The sequence below is a fragment of the Neolamprologus multifasciatus genome, chromosome 22 (genome assembly GCF_963576455.1).
Source record: "Neolamprologus multifasciatus chromosome 22, fNeoMul1.2, whole genome shotgun sequence".
NCBI lineage: Eukaryota > Metazoa > Chordata > Actinopteri > Cichliformes > Cichlidae > Neolamprologus > Neolamprologus multifasciatus.
This window is the reverse complement of record NC_140459.1, coordinates 26765233-26770106: the sequence shown is the minus strand read 5'-3', so window position 1 is coordinate 26770106 and position 4874 is coordinate 26765233. Positions and strand designations below refer to the sequence as shown.

The following is a 4874-nucleotide window of genomic DNA, read 5'->3' as shown; positions in this document are numbered from 1 at the left end:
CATTTAGGTTTATGAAGAAGATTTGGATTTTGGTCACACACCTTAATCTTTAGTCCTTTTTTAAATTTCTTCCAGTAAAGTAAAGTAAAATCAAGAAATCTACAGGCTCTGAAATGTCCTCAAATTAAGAAATTAAAAAGCAGCTCATTGAAGGACATTTCAACCAACTGAATCTTTTTCTATATTAATATAATAATAAAACTATATTATTACATATAAATGCAAACATTCGAATTCTAACTAATGGACTCAGCTTGAATATGCCATGTGACCAATGTTCCCTCTAATTTTTCACGTATCTGAGCGAACACACAAACTCCCTGAGCGGTCCCTTGGACCCATGTGAGCAACAGCAGACGTGTGCGCTGTGGTCACGCCAGCATCGAATCCATACAAGTTACATGGTTTATTAAAATAATCAAATTACAGCATTTACATTTCTGTTAGACTACTTTTAATTAACTTCTTTAGCCCACTTACAATGAAATTTAAAAAAAATCTTGTTCATGACCTGTGTAGTATGTTAACACTATTGGAAGTAAAAGAATAACTTGAACTCCAATTTTGAAAACACAACTTTCTTTTCTTTTCTTTTTTCTTTTATAAAGCTCTGACTTGTATTATGAGTATGAGTCTGTGGTCTGGGAGAGAGTCCTGTAACTCTCTGTCTGCAAAATACAGTATATAATGACCAATGTTGGCAATTAATTATATAGTTACTTCTTCAAAAAAGTAACCGAGTTATGCAAACAACAACGTTTTTTGCAGCTGTTTACCTAAAAATGCAGCCAAGGCGTTTTTTTAAATAAACATTTCAAACTATTTACAGAACAATCAGGTGTTCTGCATCAAATTTAATGCCACACAAATTATTTGTGCCACTCTGTCATTTCTGTCCACTATGAGATAAAGGAGAACAACAGCCTGATACCTGCAGCCCTGACAACAGGAGATGTATCACTCCTGTAACACCTGTAACATTCAGCAGTCGCCTCATTGTTCTGACACACACAACAAAACTATTGACTACACTACACACTAACTACACAAGATTTGCGCTAAACGTCGCAAATCTCTCACATCTCAAAACACCGCCGTCACTCCTAAAACTTCCCCCCGTTTCTTAACAACTTGCCATATCATTTTTTGATTGGTCGACATGGTACATTTTTCGACCAATAGGAAAGGGTGGGGTTTTTTGGCGTCGTTTTTGTTCAAAGGTGGAGAGTACTTTTGAGCGTTTTCCTTATAAAACGCCGTTTTTACAGTTTCTTCCCGCAGTAAATATAAACAACGACAGTATTCAGGAAGAAAACCAAACATTGCATATTTTTATCATAACTCTGGTTTTACGTGTCCTATCAACACAATTTAAAAACTGGTATAAAGTCCAAACTTTTTCCGTCAATTGTTTTGTCTGTCCTGCTCACATCTCCAATGGTTGTCCACGTTGTCATTAACGGCTTCACTCCACATCAGCCACGGCGCTTTGCTAGCTAAAACACCGGTTTCGGCACATAAGGACGCTGTCATAGCCTGTCAACAATGTTGATTAGCTGCGTATATACGAATGTGAATCGCATTATTGGCTGGACTATGGGATAAGGTGGCATCGTTCTAATCCCACACGAGAGCAGCCAGTCACTTACTGACTAACACTGCAAAACAGAATTGTTGAAGTTTTAATTTTAATTTCAATTCAGGTAGATTTTTTCTTTTTTTTTTTCTGTGCGCAGAGACCGTGCCAGCAGTGCGCAATTGCGCACGCGCGCAGCTTAGAGGGAACATTGCATGTGACACAAGCAATAAAAAAGAATTTTAGAAATAGCTCTTGTTTCTGTTGCCACGGTGCCAGTGTGATATAACTATTATATATGGGGTCATCATATTTCATCACTGTGATGGTCCCAGCAGTCCCCAGTCCTGCTTTACCTGTCGACAATATGGCTTATGGGGTATCGTCATCACCCCACCAGGAGGTTGGATGTGGAAGTTCGTGAATGCTGTCACTCGAGAATGAGGTGACATAGGATTTTAAATAGACACCTTACTGTAGGCGCATCTACTAAAAGTCTTGGATGAGTTTGTGTCTTGACCTTAAGGTCAAGGTCAGAGTTCAAGTTTTATGAAAATCTTGTGAATGTATTAGATCGAGAAAGTCACCTAGGATATTCAAATTTATACCACAGTTGCATCTCCTACGTAGGCTGAGGGCTAGCCCTCAGGCAGACAACAGTAATTTCTTTTTTTTTTCAAGCTCCTTTTTCCTCTCTCGCTTTCTCAGGAGTGGGATGCAGGTCCTTCAGGCCCTGTGTCGCAGATTCAGCCATTACATCTGCTCCTCATTTATTCATGATCTACCTGGATTTAAGGACCAGCTCAGACCTCTGTTCTCCTCCAGATAGTTGTCACCGAAGTTATGGAAATTTGGTTTGATATATTTGCTTGTTAACCTTTTCCAGCACCCAATCTTGGGTTTCTCTCATTCTCCTCCTTGTTTGTTTCCCTGTTTGTATTCAGCTGGAGCCCCCAAAGAACCTGTTTCCACCTGTAACACATGCTTGCCGGCTTATCTCTCGCTGTTCTTTGCCTGCATGCTAAAGAAAAACATTTCACTAACCTGCCTGGCCATTCCCCACAACAGTCAACCTCTGGATACACCCTGACTCACCTCTCCATCTGCAAATCAAGAAAAATACTGAAAATACTTACCCTGCTTCTGTGCTGCCAATGCATTTTAAAAAAAAAAACCTTTTATTGGTCTACTGGGCTCATGTGCTTTGGTAGTATGAAAAGATATTGTTTCTATTTAGTAGTAAGTAGCATTGGCTACAAATAAAATACAATTCCTCTCTAATTTTAAGCTGTAGCTTTGCAGCAGTCATTAAGCACATAGTGAGTTATACTTCTGCACCATTTAAACATTCATCACATTTCAGTGACGAAGCAACTTTATGTAAAGTGCAGTAAAAGGACAAAAATAAACAAATAAAAATCAATATGTGATGTAAGCAGAAGTTAAATTGAAAATTGGTACTGAGCATGCTCCAAGCTCAACTGTTCTGTGGATTTGCAGCCAACAAAAGAAAAGGAAAACCTGGTCAACAGAAGCTGAAATAAAACCTGTAATGTCTTAATTAACTAAACTGGCCACAGGGCACAGAGCACACAGAACGAGCCGTCACCCGTAGTTGTTCTTAATCCTTAATCATTACCTCTGCTGATAGTGAAGACCGCTTGCAGCTGCAGATAAGTAGATGAGAGGAGATTTGATTCATGCCTTGTGCTCAGTGCTGATGGCAGGAGCCTGTTTATCTTCTTGTCTTAGAAACCTTTTGCTCAGAGTAACATCATTATTAATTAGCATGTAACATTAATAAGTAATAGTCATTGCCAACTATTCAATCAGATTTCTTTGCCTCTTCAGCCACTTTCCATGTCTTGTGGCTGTAGGTCAGGTGGCAGAGCAGGTCAGCCACTAATCAGAAGGTCGGTGGTTCGATCCCAGGCTGCTTCCTGGCTGCATGCCAAATATCCTTGGGCAAGATACTAACCCCATGTTTGCCTACTGCCAGTGTCCGGCAGCGTCGCCTCTGTCAGTGCGCCCCAGGGTGACTGTGGCTACAATGTAGCTTGCCATCGCCTGAATGGGTGAATGACTGAATGTAGTGTAAAGCGCTTTGGGGTCCTTAGGGACTAGAAAAGTGCTATACAAATGCAGGCCATTTACCATTTGTGTAATACTGATAATGCAACATGGAAAATGAAAGACAGAATTTCTTTGCATTGTTGGCATTTATGCCACGACACAAGCCTTGCTTTTCCATCAGATTTGGGTCAAGTCTCCAGTGGAAAACTATCCAACCAGACATGTGTTGTTGCCACAGTAAATTTTCTGTAATTTTCTTGCGTAGGAGTTTCGCCTTTCAAAGCGGGCTTCACACTGTGCCGTATATGTATCTCATATGTCAACTCAAAGCAATCATGGCCTACATGACAAACTGCAGCTGTGTGCAAAATTGCTTCTTCTTCTTTTTTTTGGCAAAAAGCAAAGACATCGATTAAAGACAGCCATCGGTGTTGAGCACACATTTGATAAACACACCTCCCATCTGGCTTGGGACGACAGAATTTCAATGGGCTGATTTAGTTTGATGACCCCGACTGTGATGGTGTGTCGTCCTACATTCACTTTGTGTGAGAAAATATTGAATGACCACAAACACAGGCTCCCTCCCAAGGTGCAGTATAATATTGCAGTAGTTTATCTCCATAAATCAAATCGGTGGTGTTCTGCTACACAACAACAACAGGTAACACTGTTTTTGCTACCTGCTCCAGGACCTGCATCAAGCTTTATGTTGACAGATTAATAAAATGCTGCTTTTTTACTTGCAGATTCTTGATAAGAGCTCAGTGTAAAGTATGTCCTGAGCAGATATCTCATTAATAGACTTAATAAGAATGGCATTACATTCAGAAAGAATGGGAATCTCAACATTTAATAAAGAACATAGTCCATGAACTTCTCTCCACCAATGTTCTGCCTCCAGGGCACTAATGTTATATTATGGATAGACTCAAACAGACCGCTAAGCCTTTGAAAAGCCAACCAAAAATGAAAACGCAATAAATATTTTTAGACGGCCTGATATATTATTTATGAACTCCATTTAATTTAATGTAAACTGTTCATCTCATATATTCAGAGTTTGAACTTTAATATCAGAATTTAAAAAAAAAAAAAAAAAAAAAAAAAGACGTCTCCACTTATTTTTTTCCGCCTAGGGGCCCTAATCCAGCCTACCTACTAACCAGTAGGTTGTCGGTTCGATCCCAGTCTCATGCCAAATATCCTTGGGCAAGATATTAAC

The 4874-nt window shown here is 39.5% G+C and overlaps 1 long non-coding RNA gene across 1 annotated transcript; it reads right to left on the bottom strand.

The window, feature by feature from the left end:
* Positions 1–577: 577 nt before the first annotated feature.
* LOC146493632 (uncharacterized) lies at positions 578–4657 on the bottom strand. The gene is made up of 2 exons (XR_014871988.1): positions 1518–4657; positions 578–1463 (listed from the first exon to the last, which is right to left on the bottom strand). It is a non-coding gene; the product is annotated as an uncharacterized LOC146493632 (long non-coding RNA).
* Between the last annotated feature and the right edge of the window lie 217 nt (positions 4658–4874).